At 39.0% G+C, this 27,944-nt stretch overlaps 1 protein-coding gene and 1 long non-coding RNA gene across 4 annotated transcripts in view; one reads left to right on the top strand and one right to left on the bottom strand.

Moving 5' to 3' along the window:
• The window catches only part of LOC137448464 (uncharacterized), a 106,201-nt gene extending 83,000 nt beyond the window's left edge, over window positions 1-23,201 (top strand). For 2 of the 3 annotated variants that reach the window (XR_010989106.1, XR_010989102.1), the window contains one exon: window positions 21,906-23,201. This is a non-coding gene — a long non-coding RNA (uncharacterized lncRNA). Of the gene's footprint in view, window positions 1-14,915; window positions 14,991-21,905 lie in introns of all 3 variants that reach the window. The other variant, XR_010989103.1, reaches the window with a different exon arrangement.
• The window catches only part of PACRG (parkin coregulated), a 240,024-nt gene that overhangs the window by 33,977 nt on the left and 178,103 nt on the right, over window positions 1-27,944 (bottom strand). The gene's annotated exons all lie outside the window — the stretch shown is intronic.

Below are 27,944 nucleotides of genomic sequence, written 5' to 3'. Positions count from 1 at the left end.
TACTCCAGTATGCATAGCATTTATGTGAGACCAAACTAGCAACTGTACATGACTCATTTCACTTGTAATTTGCAATTGATCATTAGATTCCCTTTATATGTTAGTTTGGATCTAAACTCATTTGATATCAAAATAAACAGTCCCCTGTAATAACTGGACAAATCATCCTTTTTGAGGAGTGAATGAAAAAATAAATTTTAGCATCCTGAAAAATGTGACACACACTGGCATATTGGCACCACAGTTTTAAACATGCCACAGTTTATTTGTCTTTTTTTTAGACACATCTAGTTAAATAACTCTTTGGAGACAGAAGACCATTTAATCAAGAATACTAATTTTCTGTGTTTATGATTCTATTCTTGTAGGAAAATAGAATATTATCTTACCTGTTTAAATGTAACAATAAAATGCAGCCTCAACAGACTCAAACTGAACAAAAACATCCTCATAAGTAAGGACAGCTAATTAGAACCTGAAATGCAGGAATAAGAGCCACAGTGATGGTACCCTACTAGTTCTCCCGCAGCACTTTTCCTAATATATTGGAAATGCTCCACTGAGGTGTGCACTCAGTTTCTAGCACAATTCCAATCTGTAAACATTCTGCATACAGTAATTTGCATTAGTTCCACATAATATACAGCAGCACTTATTAATAGAGTGGATAGTGTCTGTACATCTGTTAGCTATTAGTCTTTATTAGATCTTTATCATTTACCTGAATAGTCTATCAAAAGCAGGAAAAGGAAACCTTGGCTCATGTCATTTGTAGGATAGAACTATCTGGAATGTGAACTTACCTTGTATAAGTTCAGCTACTTTATGTGAACAATGATCTCAAAATGTTTGGTGCAAGGCTTTGAAATTGCTGTATTTTTGTGAACTAAAAATTAAAATATCATCTAGGCCTAATCCATGCAGCTGCTGTGAAACTGCTAAATACCATTACAGGCAGTTTAAATTAATCTGCACTTAGGATCCTTTTAATATAACTAACCAAACTGCATTTCTTCAGGTTGCCTTTGACTTTTGGCCCAATTCAGAGGTGATAAAAATGGCTGTTACAATGATATAACACATCTACACAATTCAGTTGATTGCTGTGCTGTGGAACTGTAATATTCATGAATGTCTCAATCAATAGCCACCAGCTTCACAGGTCTGGGCCATTTCTCCCACCCTGTGGCAGTGGTCACCTCCTCACAACTGCTCTGTCAGTTGTATTTCTGCTCTCTGTGTTGAGACAGGCAGGTCCAGGATGCGCTCAGGAAAACACACCAAAAAATGTAATTGCACAAACAGTGCAACAAATTGCAGTCTGTATAGCACTGTATGTTGCATACATTAACTTCAAATCACCTCCCCACCCTCCAGATTTGATGGTTAACTCTTTTGGCAAATGATCTCACCATCCATCTCAAAAGTGAGACACTGAAATATTTATGCCAGTATTATTTTGGGGTGACATCTACTTATCCTCATGGAAAGACTCTGAATTTTGTTGGAATCTTGCTGACCTGAAAAGTTTCCCTAAACTTTTCTCTTAAGACTGGAGAAATGTCAGGATTATCACTATGTATCTTACTAAAACAGGCAATGATTGTGGGCAGAAGCTTTTGGTAAAGAAAATTAATTTGATGGACCGGCAAATTAATGATTAGTCCTTCTTGGGACTTCACAGATAATTCTATATTTTTACTGATATGTACTTATACGTACCATGCATCTTTGGTATACCTCTTGGCTAAAACCATGAAAATAGATCCAGATGGCATAATAACACAGTTTTAGAGTATTCTATAATTCTACTCTGAAACTATGAAGAAATGGCTTACACACTAAAAATCAACAAGAACTAAAAAAAATAATAGTTCCAATTGCCAAAATTCTTGGTCTAACATAGATGTATAAAAAGGAATATTCTTTTCACATAGGCCAATATTCCAGATATCTACACAAACAAGCATGACTCCTCACAGTAAAATGATGCTATCAGAGACTTAAATACATGGGTAAGATTTACTGAACCATGTAGTGCTTTAGAGTTAGTGGTACATAGTAGCTGCATGCAAATGGACATTGCATTTTAACTCATGATGAGGTACAGATAAACTGTGTCAGAAGAATATGGTGTCATTGCAATTCCATGATATTATTAGATCTTGAATAATACAATTAATTATCTCCCAATTCAACTTCTTCTGTTTGCAAATAACATGAAAATAACAGTAAAGGATGTAACAAAGCTGGTAATTAAGAAGGTCCAGTCAGGTGGACATTGCAATAACACTTACTATTTCACTATGTAGCAGCACATATGTAAACCAGTCTACTTCTCTGCAACTTTTGGCATGGTTGTTATATGAACACATAGTCTTGTGTTTGAAGATGTCTCAGCAGAGAGTAAAGAAAGCAGGATTAAAAGAGGGAAATAAGGAAGAAAAGGGCATGGAAGACTGAGTATTACAAGACAGTAACAGAGGAGATAGGTTGCCTTTCTAAACGGAAAAATAGTGCCCAGGACTGGCAAATAATGAACAGAAGCTGAAAAGCTCATATCCCAGCTCATGCTTCGGTGATTTTCCCCATGGCAATGCATTCTGTACATTTTAAAGGCTGAAAAGCTAGCTGGCAGTAAAGATGAGACACAGTCCACTTCAGAGAGATACCATCTGATCTTATACATTAGATACTGTACCTTGGAAAAGCCTTATTCAGCTACTGAGTTATTGTTAGCCCTGGAGTCTCTGCCTTTCTTAATCTCTGCAGTAGCTTTGAAAGGAAAGTGCCCCCTGATGCTTACACCCTGTGGCAAAATCCTATTTATTCCTTCATAGTTTAGAGGTCCAATTTTTGTTCTTGGACTTCTTGTTTTCATATTTCTGTTTCAATGTGATATTGCAACTGCAATTCCAGTTATCAGCCTCAGCTATGCCTTTATCATGACTAAGAAATGTCTGCTATGATTTCTTATCTACAGGGCTTCTGGATTCTTTACTCTTCTGAGAAGACAAATAAATTTAGGACTTCTGCATAAGTCCATCTGAAAGTATACCAAAGCATAGTATAGGACCAGAACAAAGTCCTAGGTACGCTGACTCCAGTCACACGCAAGTGCATATATGCCAAGATTTGCTGCCAACTTCAAAAAAAGGAGGACAACATTGATAGAATCACAAAATGTTAGGGGTTGGAAGGGACCTTGAAAGACCATCTAGTCCAACCCCTCTGCTAGAGCAAGATCACACATTCCAGATCACACAGGAACTAACCCAAGTGAGTTCTGAATATCTCCAGAGAGGGAGACCCCACAACCCCCCCGGGGCAGCCTGTTCCAGTGATGTGTCACCCTCATAGTGAAAATTCTTTTCCTCATGTTTACATGGAACTTCCTATGCCTCAACTTCCACCCATTGCTCCTTGTCCTGTCATTGGGCATCACCAAGAAGGGCCTGGCTCCATCCTCTTGGCACTCACCCTTTACGTATTTATAAACATTAATGAGGTCACCTCTCAGTCTCCTCCAAGATAAAGAGACCCAGGCTCCCTCAGTCTCTCCTCATAAGGAAGATTCTCCACTCCCTTAATCATTTTTGTGGCTCTTCACTGGACTCTTTCAAGCAGCTCTCTGTCCTTCTTGAACTGAGAGGCCCAGAACTGGACACAATATTCCAGATGTGGTCTCAGCAGGGTAGAGTAGACAGCCCTTCTAATACACCCCAGAATGGCATTGGCATTCTTGGCCACAAGACCACATTGTTGGCTCATGATGAACCTTCCATCCACTAGGACCCCCATGTCCTTTTTCCCTTCACTGCTCTCCAACAGGTCAGTCCCCAACCTATACTGGTACATGGGGTTGTTCTTTCCCAGGTGCAAGACTCTACAGTTGCCCTCATTGAACTTCATCAAATTTCTCCCTGCCCAGCTCTCCAGCCTGCCTAAGTCTCACTGAATGGCAGTACAACCCTCTGGTGTGTCAGCCACTCCACCCAGTTTGGCATCATTAGCAAAGCTGCTGACAGTGCACTCTGTGCCCTCATCCAGGTCGTTGAGGAATATATTGGACAGCACTGGTCCCAGTACTGACCCCTGAGGGACTCCACTAGATACAGGCCTCCAACTAGACTTCATCCCATTGACCACAACTCTCTGACTTCTTCCCTTCAACCAGTTCTCAATTCACCTCACTACCTGATCATCCAGACCACGCTGCCTCAGTTTAGCTGCAAGGATGCTGTGGGAGATGGTGTCAAATTCTTTACTGAAATCAAGACAAACTGCATCCACTGCTCTACCATCATCTATCCACCTGGTTATGTCCTCATAAAAGGCTGTCAGGTTGGTCAGACATGACTTCCCCTTGGTAAAACCATGTCGACTTCTAATGACATGATATGCTAAGGACAGTGCTGAGGATAAGTTTCTCCATTACCTTTCCAGGGATGGAGGTGAGGCTGATCAGTCTATAGTTACCTGGGTCCTCCTTCTTAGCCTTTTTGAAGACTGGAGTGATGTTTGCCTTCCTCCAGTCCCCAGGCACCTCTCCTGTCCTCCATGACTTACCAAACACTGTGGAGAGTGGTCTGGCAATGATCTCCACCAGCTCCCTCAGCACCCAGGGATTTATGGATGTCCAGATTGCTTAGCTGTTCCCTAACCCAGTCCTCATCAACCCGTCCCTCATCAACCAAGGAAAACTCTTCCTTTGTCATGTCTTCCTCTGGGGCCTCTGAGGTCTGGGGTTCCTGAGGACAGTCTCCAGCAGTATAGATAGAGATGAAAAAGGCATTTAGTAACTCCACCTTCTTTGTGTCCTCTGTCACCAAGGTACTCACCTCATACAGCAGGGGGCCTACATTGCCTGTAGTGTTAGTTTTTCCTGCAATATATTTGAAGAAGCCCTTTCTGTTGTCCTTGACCTCCCTTACAAGGTTGAATTCCAACGAGGCTTTAGCCTTTCTAGTTGCCTCCCTACATCCTCTGGCAACAGTCTTATACTTCTCCCAAGTGGCCAGCCCCTCATTCCACAATCTGAAGACTCTCTACTTCCACTTGAGTTTGCTGAGCAGTTCCCTAATTAACCATGTGGGTCTCCTGGCTCCCTTTTTCAATTTCTTACTCTTTGGGATGCTCTGATCTTGAGCTTGGAAGAAGAGGTCCTTGAATATTAGCCAATTATGATAGGCCCTTTTGCCTTCTAGTACCCTGTCTTATGAGATTTCCCTTAGCAATTGCTTGCAAAGGCCAAAGTTGGCCCTGCTGAAATCCAAAGTTGTGATCCTGCTTGATATTCTGTTCCTACCACACAAGATCCTGAACTCCATCACCTCATGATCATTACAGCCAAGGCTGGCTGCCCTCAACCTTCACCATTTCAACCAGACCCCCCTTGTCAGTATCAGATGCAGTAATGCTCCTCTCCTGGTTGGCTCCTCTGCCATTTGCATCAAGAAGTTATTATCAGTGCACTGGAGGAACCTCCTGACTGTGGATGGCTGGCTGAGTAGGCCTTCCAGCAAATATCTGGGTAGGTAAAATCACCCATGAGAGCTAGGGCCCGTGATTACGAGGCTGCTGTCAGCTTCATCTCAAGTAAATCTAGACTACTCAGATAATAATTATACAGACTACAGTAATGAACTTCATGCTAAGGATAAGAAGTAGTATGGCAGAAAGAAGTGAGATCTGATAAATGTACATTTAAGACTAGACATAGAGCATATGTGAGGAGTAAAGTCTCAATTAATGTTAGCAACGATATTTCTTATTACAGTATATGTGTTCCACTGAACCTTCAATTATGGTTCAGAATCTCCACTGGGTCAAGTACTACAGATACAAAAATCATTCCTGTGTCAAAGAGCAAAATAAATATGGTGGTTGACGAAGTAAAAGGATGGATCATGAGTTCAGCATAGATGTACATGTCATTTAAATGTGAAAATAACTTCTGACAGCAGAGATAATGTTGATTCCATCACAGTGTCACTTTAGGTTGACCTTGTATTAATATTTATATAGATCACAGCTGGTCTTTTCAAGCTATCGTTATACGATTTACTTCAGCTTTGGACCTCAATTTCATTTTTTATCATGTTTTGCTGATACAGTCTGCTCATGACTGAAATGTTGAACTGTAAAGTAAAGATTACTTTAAATTTGTAGAGTATCCTCAAAATCTTTCCCACTAACGATTGGATCATTTGGATTTTGTTCCATTTGCTATTATTTTTAATTGTTTTGCATTATTGGGAGTCAGCTGCAGTAACAAACCCTTTGATGCTGATAGGTGCTAAGCTCCTACTGATGTCAGCAGGAGATACATGGGATCAGCACTTCTCAGGTTTCACTCTACAGTCTTTATTGGGCTGGCAAATATAGCCAAGGTGTGTAGGAGGAGGAAACCTTTACAAATCTCTGAAGGCTCAAATGTTACAGCAATGATAGACTCTAGTAATTACAGAGCTAACTTCTCTGAAGAAAATTAAAATGAAAATTGCGGAATTTTGTAAGCTGAATGAAGTTCAAATAAACTCCTCGGTAGAATGAAAACAAACTGCTGCTACAAGCATACAATGTTAATGAAAATTCTCATTACACCATCAATCAAAAGAAAAATGGTATCAAAATCTAACATGAAAGATGTGCAAACTACCTTTTACAACTGTTCTCTGAAATATTTAGGATATTTTTTTCAGCTTGCTGATCTCTTGGAGCCAAGAAGAAATTTAATTAAACATAAAATCTGTTGGCTTTTAACGCAGAGGTACACAAAATCTCAAGGATTATAAACAAAGAGGTACCAAAGAGGATAACACTTGCTGGCATTAGTTAATTTCTGTTGATTAAATGGCTAGTGTACAGAACAAGATATAAAATGAAAGCCTGTGTTCAGTGTAAGTGTATCAACTTTATGCCATTATTTATAAATAATGACATAAATAATTTCCGGATGGTGGACTTCAGGTTACTTAAGGAGCTAACTCAGAAGGTTCCTTGGGAAACAGCCCTTAAAAACAAAGGGGTCCAGGAGGGCTAAATATTTATAAGATGAGGTCCTGTTTTTTGGGTTTTTCTCCCAAAGTATTTATGTAGGGATTTTTTTTTATGTATCAGTGCCTCCCACCTCTAAGAATGTTTATTGCTTTCTTTAAGTGATGCACATTCACAAAGAAACCCAATTGTTCTTTGTCTGGTAACTTGAAGCCCATACATGAATGACTTAAGACTTCCTTAGCTCTTTACAGACTTTGGCTACACAGGTTGAATCAGCAATTTTTGTCCTCTACAGTACATTGCAAACTTATTTTTTTTCACCATTACCCTGGTTTGTTTTAATCATTGCTGGGTCTTGGACTGTTCCCAACTGTCACAAACTGCAGAGAGGCAGCTGGATAGAACTCAAATCACATAAAATTGCAACAACTTCCCTTCTGTTATCAAGTCTGAAGGGTGCTACTAGAGCTGAAAAATTAATAGTACCAATCTGGGACCATATGTGAACAGCTTACAAGAAGATGCATTACTTCAGTGCATTTCCATGGCTGCTTTTGGTGGCCAGTATTTCAATTACCCCTCCCTACAGACATGGCTGCCTTTCGCAAAATGCACACAGGAGCCTCATGGCAGATAAGCCAACTGCTCTCTTTCTGAAATGTCAACTTCCTATTACTGCTATGGCACGGTTATTGCTGAGAGTGCAGCACAACAAAAAAACAATACTGCACTCTCTGCTGGCTAGGGTAAGTTAATCTGATATGCACTGCAAGATTTGATTTAAAATTATTTCACATGCTAAATGTCACATTAGTTACCACCCTATATTGAATAAGTGATGTTTCTCATCCATTCTGAAAGTGACTGATTGCAAGGGCCTGCTCTTGTGGCTATGGATCACCAATGTTAAAAAAAAGATTATTGGCTCAGGTCTATTGTCAGGGTCAATAAATCAATAAATACATCAATAAAACACAAAGGCAGAAACAGAGATACAGAATCACATATCCAGAAAACTAGCTCTGCATCTGATCATCTATGTGTTCTATAGGGCTATGTAGAATATGATGTTCAACTGTGAACAGAATTCAAATTGGACCATGTGCTTGTGCTTTTTGCCCTTAAGTACGCCACTGAGGCATGGCCTTACACCCAGTAAATCATCAAAACGTTAATTTTAGTCTGAGACACCTTTAAAAGGAGCAACATAAAATAATAAGAGGTACACACTGAAGGGGTGTAGCTTCATTAACATGAGACGATGCCAAGAAACAGTATGAGAGGCACAGACCAAAGAGAGGAAGATAAATTCTAGCAGTTAAAGGGAACAATGAAAATATCGTCAAAATAGTTAATTCAGAAACAACCTATATATTTATACTTGATTTCACTGAACAGATTCAAGTGAAATATTTTGGTGCAGCACAACAGCATGGAAAAAGTTATGTCCCCTTTCTTCAAACTAGCTCGGTAGCTAGGGTACCATTCCCTAGGATACTGAAGACCACTTCCACTTTTCAAGGAGCTGTCACTGAGTCATCTGTGAATTCACACTGACCACCTTTCAAGAGGGTTACTTCTTAATACGAGGAGTTCCTAATCTAGTATTTGCACAATTTGCTTGGATTTGCTACTAACATACCTGTCATTGACAAGACCGCAGCATAAACTGAGAGCAACACACTTTTCAGTGTAACCCTTAAGCTCAGATCACCTTCCTTTTCCATGTAACATGGGGAGCTCAGAACTGGGCACAATACTCCAGATGTGGTCTCACTGGGGCAAAATAGAGGGGGAGGAGAACCCTTAAACATAAAGAATCCTTATAGAAATATAACCTCTTAATATATATATATTTTTAAAAAGAGAACATTGACACAAGGGAAAAAGTTCTGATATTTCCCATTGGTATGTGAAACCTAAACCAAGACTGCTGTTATAATCCCAGCCACTACTTGGATCTGACTCTCTACATGGCCCCACGAGGTGGCACTAGGAATGTGATTGGAATGTATAGCTGTTGTTTGGGACAGAGGACAGGTGGTGGTACAGGACTTCCCTTTTTGGAAGCAGCCCATATTTGTGCTAGACATTAACTGTTGAGTAACTACAGGCCTATTTATAAAATGTACAAAACTAGCCCATGAAATCCTTTTGAAGTAGATCTGATCACGTCTGTGATCTGCACAGTGACTGTGTTCAATAAAAAACACAGAAGCCTACAGGATTATTGAAGGAAGAAACAGAATAAAAGTTTTACACTGTGAGCCATTTGGAAGGAAAAAGTGTAGTACTTTACAATTATATTAAAACTTCAAGTGACAACGACAAGGATTCAAACTGAGGCTAACATTTTAAAAGATTTTTCTGGTGCTCTGACAAAAGATAATGTACTATCAGATCATCATAGTATCATAGTATCATAGTATCTGTCAGGGTTGGAAGGGACCACAAGGATCACCCAGTTCCAACCCCCCTGCCATGGGCAGGGACACCCCACACTAGATCAGGCTGGACAGAGCCTCATCCAGCCTGCTCTTAAACACCTCCAGGGACGGGGCACCAACCACCTCCCTGGACAACCCATTCCAGAGTTTCACCACTCTCATGGTGAAGAACCTCCTCCTCGCATCTAGCCTGAATCTCCCCACCTCCAGCTTCATCCCATTCCCCCTAGTCCTATCACTACCTGAGATCCTGAGAAGTCCTTCCCCAGCCTTCCTGTAGCCCCCCTTCAGATACTGGAAGGCCACAATTAGGTCACCTCGGAGCCTTCTCTTCTGCAGACTGAACAGCCACAACTCCTTCAGTCTGTCCTCATAGGAGAGGTGCTCCAGCCCTCTGATCATCCTTGTGGCCCTTCTCTGGACGTGTTCCAGCATGTCCATATCCCTCCTGTAATAGGGGCTCCAGAACTGGATGCAGTACTCCAGGTGGGGTCTCACCAGAGCTGAGTAGAGGGGGAGGATCACCTCCCTCGACCTGCTAGCCACACTTCTCCTGATGCAGCCCAGGATCTGATTGGCTTTGCGGGCTGCAAGTGCACACTGAGAGCTCGTGTTGAGCTTTTTGTCCACCAGCACCCCCAAGTCTCTCTCCTCAGGGCTACTTTCCAGCCAGTCACTGCCCAGCCTGTATTTGTGCCTGGGATTGCCTCGACCCAGATGCAGGACCCTGCACTTGCTCTTATTGAACCTCATGAGGTTGGCTTGTGCCCAGCCTGTCAAGGTCCCTCTGGATGGCCTCCCTTCCCTCCAGTGTGTCTGCTGCACCACACAGCTTGGTGTCATCAGCAAACTTGCTGAGGGTGCACTCAATGCCACTGTCCATGTCACCCATAAAGATGTTGAACAAGACAAGTCCCAGGACTGATCCCTGAGGGACTCCGCTTGTCACTGGCCTCCACTGGGACATGGAGCCATTGACAGCCACTCTTTGGGTGCGGCCATCAAGCCAGTTCCTTATCCATCTAGTGGTCCACCCATCAAACCCATGTGTCACCAGTTTGGAGACCAGGATGTGGTGCGGGACAGTGTCGAAGGCTTTGCTCAGGTCCAGGTAAATGACATCAGTTGCTCGCCCCTCAACTATTAATTTTGTCACCTGCTCATAGAAGGCAACCAGGTTGGTCAGGCAGGATTTGCCCTTGGCAAAGCCATGCTGACTGTTCCCAATCACCTCTTTACTATTCTTTTGAGCAAGTAGTGACTCCAGGAGGATCTGCTCCATGATCTTTCCAGGCACAGAGGTGAGACTGACTGGCCTGTAGTTCCCTGGTTCCTCCTTCTTACCCTTTTTGAAAATGGGGGCAATGTTTCCCCTTTTCCAGTCTGTGGGGACTTCCCCAGACTGCCATGGCTTTTGAAATATAATAGAGAGGGGTTTAGCAACCTCATCTGCCAGTTCTCTCAGTACCTGTGGGTGTAACCCATCGGGTCCCATGGGCTTGAACACTTTCAGGTTCTTCAGGTGATCACGAACCTGATCTGCACTTACAATGGGCAGTTCTTCCTCCCCGTCCCTGGCATTGCCTTCCATAACATCAGGAGTGTGGCTAGAGGCCCTTGCAGTGAAGACTGAGGTAAAGAAGTTATTGAGTACCTCAGCCTTTTCCTCATCACTTGTGATCATGTCACCATTTTCCTTTCTGAGGGGGTCCACACCTTCCCTAGTCTTCTTCTTCCCATTAATATACCTGTAGAAGTTCTTAGTGTTCCCTTTAATCTCCCTGGCTAGATTCAATTCGAACTCTGCTTTGGCTTTCCTAATCAGGACTCTTGCTGCTCGGGCAGCTTCCTTATATTCCCCCTGTTCTACCTGTCCTTCCCTCCACTTCCTGTAGAGTTTCTTTTTAAGTAATAGTGTGTCCAGTAGCTCCTTGCCCATCCAGGCAGGCCTCCTAGCATTCTTATCTGCTTTTCTCTTTGTTGGTATACAGAGCTCCTGGACACAGAGGAGGTGGTCCTTGAATACTGACCAGCTGTCCTGGGTCCCTCTTCCCTCCAGGGCTTTGTCCCACCACACTTTGGCTATCAGATCCCTGAAGCGATCAAAATCTGCATGCCTAAAGTCTAGGGTCGTGAGCTTGGAATACTTCCTCCTGATTGCCCTGAGGAGATTAAATTCAACTGCTTCATGGTCACTGCAGCCAAGGCTGTCTCTGAGCCTCACATTGCTTACCAGCCCTTCCCTGTTGGTGAGAACAAGGTCCAGCATAGCACCTTTTCTTGTTGGTTCCTCTACCATTTGGAGGAGGAAGTTGTCTTCTATGCAGTCCAGGAACATCCTGGATTGCTGGTGCCTTGCTGTGTTGTCTCTCCAGCAGATGTCAGGGTGGTTGAAATCACCCATGAGGACCAGGGCCTGTGACCTGGAAGCCGCTTCTATTTGCCTATGGAGGGCCTCATCTGCTTGGATCTGCTGGTCAGGTGGCCTGTAGGAGACCCCCACAGTAATATCTCCTTCCCCTGTCCTGCCTTTAATTTTGACCCATACACTCTCAACCAGCTCATCATCCCTTCCCAGGTGGAGCTCCACGGATTCCAACTGGTTATTGACATAGAGGGCAACACCTCCTCCTCTCCTTCCCTGCCTATCCTTCCTAAAGAGTTTATACCCATCTATCCCTACATTCCAGTCAAGGGATTCATCCCACCAAGTTTCAGTAACAGCCACTATGTCGTGGCATCCCAGCAGAAGCTGAATTCTGAAGATAACAGCAGAAGCTAAAACTTCAGAGTTCTTTGCTTTACTAAAAGAGTAAAAGGAAACAATGTTTGTGAAAGTCTTTTTGCTATTAAAATCTATTTTAGATTTATTTTTAAAAATCTCCTCTCCTGACAATCACAGCAATGCTTTGGCTAATCCACTAAAAAAGTGAAGCCTAGGCTTTCCAAATATATTAAAAAACAAACCAACCAACCAACAAAAAGAAGAAAAAAAAAAAGGAAGTATGAAAAAGAATATGACTTCTTCGATTTTGTATTCTGTTCCTTTCCCAGAAACAAGATGCTCTCTTTTTCTAGGAAATTTTCACCTGAGAACTCAAATGCAGAGGTGCAAATTAAGATATTGTAAAGCAAAAGCCTTGGTATGGCAGGGCTAATTTGATAAAACACTTTTTTTTTTTTTCCTTTAAATTGCACAGACATTTGAATACTGACACTTCAAGCACATGAAAGCTTGAGTTTGCATAGCAAATATTGTCACTGTCCTCAGTGAAATACATTTGATTATAGTTAGCCACATATGTAACCATGTAAAAGGGACATTTCAGAGAAGTTAATTAGTGATATCTGCAGTGGCAAATTTACTAACTTGGTTATGTCCACACATAGCACCCAGTGATTCAGCTATAGTCATCTTGATTGAAGTTGAAACCTCTGCTTGTCCCTGACCTGTGTTGCCCTTCCAACCTGCTTGGTCATAGCTGGGTGGCTGCAGTGCAGACACTTCAAAATTATCCACCAAAAGAGGGCATGGAACTTTTAGGCCAGTATTTGTGGTAATGGTAAAGACTGTAGAGACCATAACTAGTAAACACTAATCTATAGGTGTCCAAGTTATTCTGTCATTCATGTCTACACACCTGTGCACACACCTTATGAAGCAGATGGTAAGAATATGTTGAGATCTTATTAGGATGGAAATTTCACTGAGATATAATTGGGAAGACTGTTTTATTATGAATCAATGTTACATATTATTTTTGTTCTTTTAAAATATTGAAGAGTCCTTTAATTGGAAGTGATAAACAATGACAAAAATGTCACAGTATGTAAGCTATGTTCACTTTAACTCTTGGATGTTTTGACAGCTTAAATTATCTGGGTCAAATTTACTTTAGAATAAGAGGAAACAACTCCTTTTGAAATTGGCATGCATCGTGTGTTCCTTCTTTAGATATAAATATACTTTCTTATAAAAACACTTTTGTCAAGGAAGAATATACCTGTCCTGAAGGGTCAAACCCCAAAACATGCCCTAGCCCAGACAATGGGCTAAGTACCTGTGAGTGTGCTAACCTGGACAGTTCCTGGGGTGCAGATAAACATGTAGCATGTGTAATTAACTTTGTGACAAGGCTGTGAAATGTGTGTGTCCCTGGCCATGTTTGGATATGCCCCATCCTATAGGTCCAGTTATCAGGTTTTTGTGTTACCAAAGGGCATTAATTGTCTTGAGACAGTATTTAAACCAGCCAAGAAGTTAGGCAACTTGCCTTGTTCTCACCCAGCAAGTAACAAGAGCCAAATGCTGCCGGAATAGCAGCTGAAGAACTTGTCCTAACAGGCAACAACTACACCTGGGCCTTGCACCTGGACCAAAGCAGAAAGGGGAAAAGCTCCAAGAGAACTGAATCCCAGAAGAGTCATGGAAAGACTACAACCCATCAACTGAGCCTTGGGCAACTCAAGTTATAGTCACAGCATCTGGGAAGACAGAGTAGAAAGTCATGAGTCCCTGGCTAATTTGCCGTAGAATCCCATTTGTGGGAAACAATAGATCACAGAACCTTTATTTCCAATTTGAATTACTGTATTGGAAATTCTTTGATTTGTGCTTGAATGATTTAACTGTCTTCATATGTGGAATGTAATACCCACAACCGAATAATCGAACTTGTAAATAAGTTACACTTTGTAAATAAGTTACAGTGGTGTTTGAAGACACCACCACCAGGAAATATTAATTATAAAATATATAAAAAATTACATTTTATTACAATACCCTGTCCTGCTTATTTGTCAAGTAAGCCTTACTTAAATTTAGTTTTATGTTCTGTGAGAAGTAAAAAAATGAAAAATAATGCATGATAATAACTTAGGTGAAAAATCCTCTAATGTTGAGAAGATAAACCAAATGCTCTGATATTCTCATATCAAAAGCATACAATAAAACATTAGTGTGATATGAATCAAAGGAGGTGATTTTTGTAAACCTATTCTGAAACATTTTTGTAGTTAGCACCGGGTATGTTAAAACACATACTGAAGCTTGACTACATACTAGCCCAGAACTTAAAGCATTCATAGTTATTTCAGTTAGTGCCAATAAGAAAAAATAACACAATAATTAGCTCCAGAAGAAGGTTACCCCCATGACACACAAAACTATAAGTACTGTTAGAAATACCTTGTCTGGTAAAAAATAAAATAGTACAACAACAAGACAATGGCAATAAAAGGATGAGGCTCTCTGGCTTTAAAGACATACTGTGAATTGACTCCTGAAAACCCAAGTTAATATTTACTAACTCTAAGCACATTCTATAGCTTCAGATTTTTTTCTTTTAGTGGGGCCACTGTTCCTTTTGTTTGAAGAGAGAGCAAAGCTGTGAATAATGCCTAAGAGCAAAACTAAACCAGAAGTAAATTACTTTTTTAATGTGAGACCTCCAACCTCAATTCCAGTTCCCCAGAGGCCATCTTTGACTCCTCAGACTCTCACAGATGTCAACTTCCACAAAGAAAATGCTGCAGAGAAAGGTGAGCTTACAAGTTTTTTCTGACACTGGTGAAGAGAAGTTAGTGTCATTCAGAATGGCCAATTAAATAAATGACTGTAGGAGATTAACAATTACTACAGATAGCAAGGGCAAACTACATAGCTGCTCAACCAGGCAGTGAAGTCTACTGATCAGCTAAGGTAGTGCTCAAGATTAATTAATTTGAGGGCTTATGCAACATTTGATTAATTGTTCAAAATGCATTTTTTAGTGCATCCTGCTACTGGACCCTTCAGTTGACTTGTTCTGACCAAAGCAAAAGATAAAAAGAGATTAGATGAGTAAATTTATATGAATAAATTACTGTACCTTTCCATATCACAAGGAAGTCAGGGCAAAGGGAAAAAAAAAGTCAAACTTTAGCAACTGTCCAAGTGTTAATATTGCTAGGAGGTAAGAAGGAACATCCCAGGAAAGGAATGAAAGTACCTGCTGATGGAGTTTTATAGCCAATTTTACTCCTGGTTGGTTGCTGCTAGAGGAGAACTAATCTGAATGCATGTGTATGTGGAAAATACAGCTTATGTCACCTGGCAAATTCATGCTCAAACATCTGATCCAATCCAGAGATAAAAACAAGATACCTTGTATGATCTGCCTGGCCAGTCACAAGCATTTTATTGGAAAGGTTTAAATTCTTTCTGCAATCACTGAGTTTTTAAAAATGGCAGGATGTTATTTTCAGAGTTGACCTGGATTTGCACAGAATTAGTAATGCAAAGGCAAAATCCATTGGGAAATGTAAATGGGAAGAGAACAGAGCAGGCTTCTCAAGGGGATTTTTTTTCTTGAAAACAGGAGAGGAGTGAGATATTGTTCCTTCAAATATCTGATGAACAAGAAAGCATGAACCTGAGATCTGGCAAGACAGCAAAGTCAAATGTGTACTGGCATTAGCATGATCCAAAACATTTGGCCTATTGCAAACAATTTTTTGGTACTGGGATAAGATTGTGATGTGTGAATCCTCATGTGTCAAAACATGACTGACTGCTCTTCTCTGCTAGACACCCATCTCTTTGCTCTCAATGAAAATTTGTCCTTAACACTGTTCATGGTTGGACTTGATGATCTTAAAGGTCTTTTTCCAGCCTAAATGATTCTATGATTCTATGAAATGAACCTCCTCCCTGATATGGACTAAATATTTGAGCTTAATTCTTATAAACTTTTGATTCTTCTTCTGGAGTAAGATTTCCACTTCTTTTAGTATATATTTTGTTTGAATTTAAACTTATTTAACATCCATGGTGATATTTCATAGTAACAAAAGGTTTTGTATGGATTTACAATATGTAGTAATTTTTCAAGTAAATGGTTTATATTTAAGTTTAATAAAGCACTACTTTCCTCTATCCCCATGCCCTCTCAAAAATTAGAGCTGGACTTTTTAATTCCACAGTTAAATAGAAATTTTAAAACTTATGCTTACTAATATTTGTTTATTCATTTCTTAATGTTTTTCATTGTTTATCTCAGCATTTCTGTGTTCAAGGAATCTTCTCATCTGTGACTTTTGAAAAGCGTTCCCTCACTTTTCACTCTGACTACTAACATTAGGTTGTTTTGCCCTTTGGTCATGAGCTGTCAACAAGGCATCTGAGGTGGGTTTAGTTAATGATGTATGAATACAGCAAATAAAAAAATAAATTAAAATACTAGACATCTCATGTCCTTTTAGAGCAGTGATTAGATATTTGCTGGTTCATCTTTGGTTAGGGTGGGTAACTGAATGAATTGAGCGTTCATAATTTATCAAGATTTAGAGTAGATGCCAGCATAAGTATATCCTTGCACACCATGCATTTATCAAAGCAAAAACTAAACCAAACATACAAATTAAATGTATACCATGAAGGTTTATTTATACACACAACCATTTAACAAAATACTTTTATATTGAGCCTGTGTAACAGTCTTACATGCATTAACTTTCCCATGGAAAGCTATTTTTCACTAATAATTCCTAACACAGTATTATTTAAACTCACTGAACTTTATTTACTAATAGAAAACTTTGACCTAAACCAATGTTAATAGTTACAAATCTTCCTATCAATTTCCCTTTTAAATTATTCATATTTCATTATTTGATACTTTCACTGAATTCACCAAGACTATTGCTGTAAGGGAAGAATACCACAAAATTCATACAATGTTTATCCTACTGCCTTATCTAGTAACTGAACTTGCAAAGACTTGTGTTAGCTTTTATTAGGTGCACAAAAATGAGCCTGCTTTCACATCGTCTTCCTCTCAATCAGAAAAAAGCTTATGTGAACTAATATAGGTTGTTCACTTTAAACCCTCTCATGGAAAAAATTTTCTTCTTTAAGCTGGTAAGGTAAACATCTCTCTCTTTTTATCATTTTTCACTGCAAAATACTTATTGAAAGATGGAAATTCAAGTGGTTTAACATTAAATTTAGCAAAGAAATTAAAAAATCAAACTTCATTTCCCCATATTTTATCAAATAATACTAGAAATACTTGATTTATTCCTCAAAATCAGAGATTCACTGCATCATAAGAAATACAAAAGAAATATCAAATAAGTACCAAAACGTCTTTTGCTTTTGTGCAAATTTGTCTCTGTACAGATTTGTTGTAGTTTAGGAAGCACTTACATAGCCCAAGATGACCTTAAATATAGAATAACATATTAGAAGTTATCATACTGTTATTATGTCCTTGTCACCTTACTTACTGATTTCCCATACTAATATTTTATTTGAAATCTCTTCCAACCTGGTCTATTCTATTCTATTTTATTCTATTCTATTCTAGACCATGTGCAGGGTCCTGCATCCGAGTCGAGGCAATCCCAGGCACAAATACAGGCTGGGCAGTGACTGGCTGGAAAGCAGCCCTGAGGAGAGAGACTTGGGGGTGCTGGTGGACAAGAAGCTCAACATGAGCTCTCAATGTGCACTTGCAGCCCACAAAGCAAATCAGATCCTGGGCTGCATCAAGAAAAGTGTGGCCAGCAGGTCAAGGGAGGTGATCCTCCCCCTCTACTCAGCCCTGGTGAGACCCCACCTCGAGTACTGTGTCCAGTTCTGGAGCCCCTATTACAAGAGGGATGTGGAGGTGTGGGAACGTGTCCAGAGAAGGGCCACGAGGATGATCAGAGGACTGGAGCACCTCTCCTATGGAGACAGACTGAGAGAGTTGGGGCTGTTCAGTCTGCAGAAGAGAAGGCTCCGAGGTGACCTCATTGTGGCCTTCCAGTATCTGAAGGGGGCCTACAAGAAGGCTGGGGAGGGACTTCTCAGGATCTCAGGTAGTGATAGGACTAGGGGGAATGGAATGAAGCTGGAGGTGGGGAGATTCAGGCTGGACATGAGGAGGAGGTTCTTCACCATGAGAATGGTGAAGCCCTGGAATGGGTTGTCCAGGGAGGTGGTTGGGGCCCCGTCCCTGGAGGTGTGTAAGAGCAGGCTGGATGAGGCTCTGGCCAGCCTGATCTAGAGTGGGGTGTCCCTGCCCATGGCAGGGGGGTTGGAACTGGATGATCCTTGTGGTCCCTCCCAACCCTGACTGATACTATGATACTATTCTAAATAACATTGGATATATCTTTGCTATCCTTTCTTTCCTAATCTTTTCTGTAGAAGTAGAACCCAGAGAGGCTTTCACTCACCTTTATATGTATAAATATTTAAATTCACATTCAGCTGTGCAAGACAAAATAGATTCTAGACTACAATGTCAGTTTCACAGCTACAGAATAAATTAGTTATATCTGGATCTTCAGGAAATAGCAGATCTGAGACAATGATCATTCTAGAGATAAATTAGTCTGCTAACACAAGTACAAAGACTTTGTCAGAAATTGCTATTGCCTTTTAAACTGTGCTCATATTCCTGTGCAGAGGAAACATTGCTTTAAGAATGTTGATTTAAAAAAAAAGTTACTCCCATATGTCATCACAAAACTAGCAGCTGCGTTGATAAAATCAATTCCTTTTGATGATGTCCAAATGGAATGCAGCGCTTTAACAATACCCTTCAGTAAAAGCTGCGTTCTGATTTTCTGCATGCAACTGCATTAGGCAAATGTCAGTTCTAGTTGATACTTTATGTGAAAATAAAAATGTTATGGGGCATATATCTACATGAAATCCAGATGTACATTTGGTGTGAAACATGTTGTGTTGGTCTTTGTTCCTGATACAAAGAAAATTGAGTTACAAAAATAATAGTTTTATGGAATCACATAGTGATCCAAGTTGGAAAGGACAGGAGGGGGGAGTGGGTTCCTCATCCACCCTCCTGCTCAAACAGGGTCAGCTATGAGATTAGATCAGGCTGCTCAGGCCTTTGTTCAGCTAGGTCTCAAAAAACCTCCAAGAACTGATTCTGCAGAGTCCCTCTGGACTATCTGCTTTAGTGTTTGATTGCCCCAAAGATGGCTTCATATGTAAGTTTACATGAGAAATCGTCAGTCTCAAATTTTCTCAAACTGACTTGATTTTCCTACTCATTAACTACCAGGAATGTTTTATTTTTTTTTATTTCGATTGAACTCTCCTTTGGCCTTTGGTTTTTGACTGCAAAGTCAACAACTTTGGAAGTACCTTGAGAAAGCAGTTCTGCTTCCCTTAAACTTCCAATAGACTTTGCTATCTCTTCAATAATTTTAAGAATTCCACTTTGTTATTCTCCAAGTCTGGAAAAAGCCCTTGTGAATCACAAGAGAAGAAATGTGAAAATTATGAAGGTGACCGTTGCAGAGCAGATTTCACTGGGTCTAAACCACACAATATTTTCAGAACAACTCAGCAATCCAGTCATTGTCACTGACAGCAACAGCATATCCCTTTCCCACACTGAGTAATCGAATAGCCTTGATGCTCTGACATGAAGATAACAAGGGCATTATCACATAGTCAATTCTTATAATCAAGGTGTCTAAATAAAATTATATGCAATTCATACTAGACAGCCATAATCATAGTTTCTGACTTAATTAAGCTACAGATTAGTATATGACATACTCAGTGTAGACAATACTTGGAAAAGAAGTCAGAGATACTGCTGCTTCTCCATGAATGCCGACTGCATTTTGCAAGACTAAGAAAAGTCAAGGGGAAAAGCAGGGAGTGAGAGAATCAGGAAAGACTAAGGAAAATCTACAGATCATTTTGATACAGGACAACATATGTATCAAAACAGAATCATATAGAACAAGTTGCTGCACATTTAATATTTAATTAAAATTTTCTTATTCATGCCTATCTTTATTTGCTACTTTTTGCAGTCATTCATATGAAAACAATAGGAATAAACACTGTTTCTATTTAAGGTGAAGAGTTATGATAAAATGGTTTAGGGAACAAATGGGTATGAAAGGCTTATTAAATAGCAACAGGCTGTATTTATTATGTGGCCTATCATCTTTCCTTATGTCTGCCACCCAGCATTATGAAACTGAGACTACTAGTATTTCCACTTTAAATTAAGTTCAGCTGGTGAAGGTAACTGGAAGAGACTGCCAGTAGTCACAAAAATGGCAACTGAATTTTAAAAAGCAGATTATACTTCACATTCCCTATTTTATGATATATATAAGTCAGCTTCACAACAAATGAGATTGTCAGGGCTTGAGATGCACTGATAGGCACTAATTGCCCTGAGCAACTCCAGCTGGGGCCTCCACCCACGCCTCTACCCATCATACCTGTTTAAACTCAGGACTAGGCATTTAGTCCCTGCCTGGGGTGCACAGGAGGTGTGCTAGACAGACTCTGGGTTGCCATTGTATGTGGCTGTTGGTAGACCCCATTACCAGCTCCGTCTACTGAATTTGAATCCTGTGTGGGACTGTGCCCTACTGGTGGTGATTTTAAAAGAATATATTAAGAAATTAGGTTTGCAGACTGAGTAAAAGATTCTCATTAAGAGAACCTTCTTAGAACAGGGTTTTTAAGTGACATTTACAATGTTGACAGTTTTGGTCAGTAAAAGTGGTATTCAGGTAGAATAAACACCTTAAAATCTCCATCAACCCTCCCCCACCCTCCACCAAAAAAAAAAAAAAAGTCTAGAAAGTATCAATTTAAAAAATACCTGGATGATGGAGTGTTTGTCATACCCCAACTCCACCCAGCTTGACTTTCAACACCTAACAAGGTTTGAATTCCTTGATAGCATTCAAACCTTGGCTACATAGTTACTTCATAAGATATGCCACCATTGCTCTTTCAGTGTCACATAGTGGGGAAAAGTTTAATGCTGAGAGGTCACAAGATACTTTGTCATTTATCTCAGCTAGCTTTAGCCTCTGAATTCAGAGACAACATGGCAGCAGGAATGCTGAGAGCCAGCCTAAGCAAGCATTCCCTTCATCACTCACATAGCTGGAGCAGCACCTTGCGATAGCAGTGAATGTTAAGAGACTACAAATATGGCAAGAATTCAGAGAGTAGACAGGCTTTTGAGATGATCATTTAAATGTTACTGGGAAGTCTTGAAAATTAAAGCAACAACTGCTTTTTCCTTGGAGAATCAAGCAAGAGCAGACAAAATTAATTTTGTAGCTAATTTTACAGTACCTACTCACTGAATAGCAAAACTGACTATTTTTGTACTTACAGTAGAATACCGGTTCCAATACCTGAGTTAGGTTTCTCAGAGATAGCTTGTCTTAATGCTTTGTGTAACAAATGTCCCTATTCTCTGTCAGCTACTTGTCAGATGCTTGCCAAGTGTTTTAATATGTGTATGCCATGTCTGATGATTATGAGGAATGATATTATGCTTGACATCATATTATTTCTAAATTAAAAATTTCAGAGTAGCTGTATCATAGTTTCTTATGAGTTGCTTTGTTCACATTGTAAACACCATTAGAGGTTTTTAATTTTGCATCATTTTGCTTCCTCTTTTTCAGTATGGTGCAAATTATTCCACTGAACAGACTGCATTGAGGGAACAGAATGGATTCCATGATGACTGTATTTTAGAAGCTATTTCACCATGTTTTATATATGAAGAAAACAATATACATTCAGTGTTAAATCATGATATAAAAACACCTATAAAACTGACTGCTAGGTTCTTTAAATGACACTTAAATCATGATTTATTTCCCTGAATGCAACACTTCGGAAAATCAGATTGAGATAGGTGTCTGGCTACAAATGTAGCTGTTTAACTCCATAGATGAAGTCCCAGTTTTGAAATCCAAACATTATTTGGCAGTCACAAAAAAACAGAGTGACGAATTTTACTGCTCATCAGGAAATCAGGACTAGCACAAGAGGAGATTTATGGAAATATAAAAGCTAATAAATATCCTCACATAACAGTTGAAAATAACATTTCATTCACACTTTAAGAAAAAGAAAAAGGAAAACAAAAACAAAACCCAAAACCCCAACAAAACCAAACACACAGAAATTGCTGATAATCAAACTAGAGAAATACATGTCTATCAGTAAGTTTAGCATATAAATACTTCATCTAAATCCTTAATGCTGATGTATCAAATCCATTTACATCTATGGTAGCAGTACCATATCCCTTGCTAGCAAGTGCTGTGAAGGAATGAATTTACAAAGAAGAAATCTTTTTGTTACCACCACCAAAAACCTATATTATGTGGAGAAAAAGCTGAGAGTATACTTCTCAAATGTAAGCATAAAAAAAAAGGTAAAAATTGTCTCCAGTTAAGTATTAGGATGGCAGGAAATTCAAAGATAAGTTCATACTCAAAGAAAACCCCAATGCTTTGAATTAGCCATGGTCTATTTCTTTTCACTAACTCCTGTTGACCAGTTCACTATTTTGATTTGTGTTTGTGTAAATCATTTAGTTTCAAGTGGTCAAAACTTGTTTTAGTGTAATGGGGTGCTTATGCCATTAACAACTTTGTCCATATGTGCATGTTTAATATGACTTAATTTTTCAAGACTTTTTTTATCTTTTATCCTGACTATTGTAAAATGATTGGCTTATAGTGAACACTTCCTGCTCAATATGAGCTACAGATTTACAATAAATTATTATTGCCTTTAAGATGCAAAGATAACTCTGTCTGTTTGACTTGTCAATGTGATGCTACAGAAATAGGGGGGAAAAGGCAAATGACAAGATAACAAAGAAGAGGGAAACAAATTAAAAGGATGAGAATGAAAGAAAAATATGGACATATGTTCACATTTAATGTCTTTATATTGGAAAGACATAGCCTGTTATGCTATCAAAATAAATATTAAAATTACATCTTGTTTTCCTTTTCTTTTTCTCCTTGAGAAATCTACACTGTGGATCAGTGGATCATGAACAGTATACATGGAATGGAATTCCTTGATACCAGACATGAATGTGCAATTATGCAAGCATTCCAGAAGTGTTTGAACACAAACAGAGTTTAGCTTGGGATTTTGCCACCTGTAGTTCCAGGTTAATATCTTTTTATTTTGAAGCTCATGTCTAACCTAACAGAGCATCATTTGGCTGTTCTGCTGTAACAGATACGAGCTCCATATCAGAAATAATTGAAAGCTGTGTTACTTTCTTTAGGTACAGACTGTTTTCAGAATTGTTCAGTCTGCAGTCTAGAAACTAGACCTCACAGAAAGTTATAACAAGCCTTCTATACTGTCTTCTTGCACTGCTTCCTTTTGTGTTCTGCTGTTTCTTTTCCCCTTAGCCCACCGTACACTCCTGTATCTATGCATTCCTGTCTGCTGAGCAGCTGATTCAGACTCACTCTTGCTTCCCTTTAAATCAGTAACAAAACTCCACTTGATGCTAAAGATGCTTTTCTGGTGGTAATGTTTTTAGCCTTTTTTTGAGTTATAAGAGAGATAATAGGTCTATTACAATAGCAAAATAATGTTTAGTATGCTAATGAAGACATAGCCATACTTCCTAAATATGAGAAATTCCTGGAAAGAGACCATATTCACAGAAGATACATTATTAATAGAGGCTACAAAACAGTGTCTGTGGGGCAGGACAATTGATTTAATCTAAAAGACCAAGTATACTCTTTAAAGTTTTTCTTCTCTAGTGTATCTAAGAGCAGCTACTTGAAAGAATGAACTGAGTTCTCTTCTCTTCTGAACTATTTTGACTGAAATCTAGGTCTTTATTTGTGTAAAGCAAGTATAATACTATATTTCTAGCTGCAGTAGTACAGCATTAGTAATCTGTTCTTTTGATGACATTTTGTGAAAGTTTTAAGTTGTGAAAGGTATGTGATGTTCTAAACATCAATGTCTAAAAATAGATGGATTAAAAAAAATAAAGAATAAAAGGTATCTATGATTCTTTTCACAGTCATTCAGACGAACACAAAACCATACAGGCATACTGCTGAGGCTACTGGATAATATTGAGAGAAAGAAAAACTCCCACATGCACACTTTTCTGACAACCCACAAGCAAAATTCCTTAGCTTATGATTTTCCAAAAATTTGACAAGAGCTTTTGCATGTGAGTACAAAGGAAAGCAAAAATTTCTAGTGCTGTAACCTGAACATAATTCTACAAATGGAGTCAGCAAATACGAAGACTGATGACACAGAGCAATAAAAACAATGTGCTTTTTTCCAAGGCATTAATAATGTCAGAACGTAGGCTTCAGCCCAGAATAAAATGCTTTAAAGTTTATGAATATACTTAAACCTAAGTAGTGCTTCCTCTGATAGTCAGACACTGCATGTGTCATTTCAGTGTGCTTCTGCATTAAACCACTAGTATATATTAATATAGAGAGCCACTGATGTATAGTGGCCATGAGACAAAATGGGAATGGGAATGGGAGACATGAATCCTACATTTCATACCACCTATCTGAGCCTTGGCAAAGGGGTCAGAACAAGTTCTTCATAAATAAGCCTTCAACTGTCTTCATAACTAACTTTGCATTTACATCTTGGTTTTCTGTACATGTGCTTGAGCTAGCAGGCAGTGGGTAGTCCATCAGAATCATTAAACTGAGAACCCAGGAGCTAGGAGAGTTTGATATTCTCTCCACATTAGCTAATCTTGTGATAGACATGAGCTTTGAAAAGCCATAGTTTTCTGTACTTGTCCAAAATAAATGGTGCTGGACAAAATACCTCTGTCCGAAAAGCAAGACATGAAAAAATATAGTCCAATGTTTTTGAAATAGATCAAGAAAGTAGAAGCAATGTAGAAAAAAATTAGTTTAAAGATAAAAATTTTGTTAATAAATCAGAAAGAAATGGCAATAAATAATGAACATAGTTTTTAGTGTCTGTCAAACTAGAAAGAGAAACGCAGTTTATCTCGTACTCCCACATTTTAAACTATGCCTGCTATGATTACAGTCATAAACAACAGATACTGTGTCTGTACATAGGAAAACAAAGAACAGTCCTTTTTTAGGAACTCCCTGTAGGAAGAACATACAATTTAAGTCAACAAGAGAGCTGGAATAACCTCTTGTATTATTTTCAATGACTGCAGTTTAGTATTTAGCTGAAGGAATGCTTTTGTTCTTTTCTGTGTGATTTTTCTATTTGTCCCCCTCCTCTTTCTGGTGAAGCATGGATTTTTTCTGTCCTTGCACCTGGTCTTACAAACAGTACCCCACTATTTTTACATGTTCTAACCCACAGTGATTTTCTTTTGGATGGCTACAATTGCTGTGTTCTCTGACCAAGGCAGCAAGATTCCGACCTCTGCCACTAATGCAAACAAGAAATCAGACTGCATAAAACATTCAAAGTAGCAATTTCTTCTGCTGCCTATAATGAAAAACAGTACAGCAATCCTAATCCAGTCCTGAAATTCTCCCTCAACCCACTGACATCATCCTAAGTATTAGATGTCTACTGAATTAATTCATAAACATGATGGGGTTTTTTGGAAAACCTGAAAATGGTAGTAGAAAGCACAGATAAAGTTCACCTTAAAATATGTTAAATATGAGATTGTTTTTAAAGATGTGTAGTGGGTTGAGAGAGAAGGCCTAGCTTTCTCTCCCCCACAAAGAGGGAAAAAAACCACAGCTAACTCAGCCAGAGAAGCAGAAGGAATGCTATATTTTACAAGCAATGTGGAAAGGCAGGTTAGATATACACAATATATACAGTATTTACAATATATGTACAGAAATATACAACAAGGGAAAAAAGAATACAGGAACCAAATTCCCTCCTCCAGACAGAGGAGGGTCCCCCACCCCGTACCCCCCTCTCTCCCCCTACCTCTCTTTTTTCCCAAAGAGGGTTAGAGAGAGAGAAAAAGGTAATTAATAAGGATGAAATTTGGTTAGGCTTTAAAAGCGCATGAAGTATTAGTGCTTATCTTTATCCAAGATCGCTCGGGCTAGGAGCCCAGAAGCAGGCAAGCTGGAAGGGAGAGGGAAAGGAGCGAACTGAGAAAAAATTCCAGATGCCCTAAAACTTAAAACTGTGTTCTACCAATCTACCAATGAAATTAGTTTAGAATATCTAATTGTTTTCATTATTATTCCAAAACATTCAGCCAGAGTGTCCCAGCACTGTCCCTTTCTTAAAGGCACAGCCTCAAACGGTCACAAGATGATGAAATATTAGTTTAGTAGCAAGGATTTCCTTAGCGTAAATTTCATCATCACAAATATTTGTCTTATTCTACAAATCATGTTTTGGGCCTAAATATCTCTGCGCACTGTGATAACTTCTATTCAGTTTACAGACTGATTCTGAGGGGAAAACAATTACTAGGGTGAGAACAAGTAAATTTTCCAAATTAAAAGATGATCCAAAGTGAATATTGTCCAAAGCTTGGCTTAAACTGGATGTGTTCCTGTGCAGACTATCCTAGGTGATCCTGCTTTGGGAGGGGAGATGGACTCAATGATCTCTGGAAGTCCCTTCCAACCTCTGATGTTCTGTGATTCTATGATGATATTATTTTTGCTTTTGACATTTCCTGGGATTGCTAACATGCCACAGAAAAATTATTGTAGAGGACTCTACATCTTTCTAGAAGTCTTTTCAAAGAGCCTGTTTTCTCACAGCTAACTCAGTCTTGATGATTGAGATTTGTTAAGAGAAGTGTTGAAATTCAAGGTAAACTTTTAATAAGCAATTTACATTCTAACAGAACTTGGAAACTTCAGAAATTTGGATGAAAAATTATTTAGGTTTTGTTGAAAGAGAGCAGGTCATATAGTAAAGAAATATTTCTTTGCTATTGGTTTTGGTACTAGTACGTGAAACTCCTAATACGTGAAATGCAAATGTAAGTATAAGATGATTTAATGCCAAAGGGAAGCAAATGACAACTTGTTTTCTAAATCAGATATAAACTATTTAAACATTTATTTTCATATGAAACTGGTAGGATCTGAAGAGCAATGTCACAAAACATATTATGAGATTTTCCTTTTTTTCACTTCAACAAACCACGAAAAGTGCCTTTAAAACACAGGTGATCATCTGCTGGCAGAAAGTGAGAGCAATGTTATTTGAGATAGTAATTATAGCCTTCAAATGATAGAGAATCTGCAAAAGATTGCAAATAATTGACGGGTTTTCATGGATGCAAAATTTGCTAACTAATTTCTTTTCACCTTTTCTTTTACTTCTAAAATACATTTGTTCTAGATGTAAAAGATTGTAAGCAAAGGGTATACCTACTAAAAATATCAAGTTGGATCTGATTTATGTTTAAACTGTCACTGTCTCAGTATCCTAGAGATATTGCACTGTCTGAGGAAAATACCAATTTTTCCACACCTCAGACTCTCATGCTTACTTGTTGCTTTTGAGAAGGTAAGTAGTATTACTTCTTTACTGCTACAACATATTTGCAGTATAAATTAATCTCATTTGCATGCAGATTTATCCCAAAAGACACTTTTGCAGAATGCTGTAAACTGTCAAGAGAATAAAGCTATTTTGCACCAGCATAAAAGGGAGCATTCCACAGGCAAAGTTCCTCATGGAAAACAGTAGTACATGAA

Source organism: Melanerpes formicivorus, unplaced genomic scaffold, assembly GCF_026170545.1.
Source record: "Melanerpes formicivorus ecotype bairdi unplaced genomic scaffold, bMelFor1.0.p_v2 SCAF_2, whole genome shotgun sequence".
Lineage (NCBI taxonomy): Eukaryota > Metazoa > Chordata > Aves > Piciformes > Picidae > Melanerpes > Melanerpes formicivorus.
Note: the sequence above shows the minus strand (reverse complement) of the source record. Positions and strands in the feature narration are given on the sequence as shown.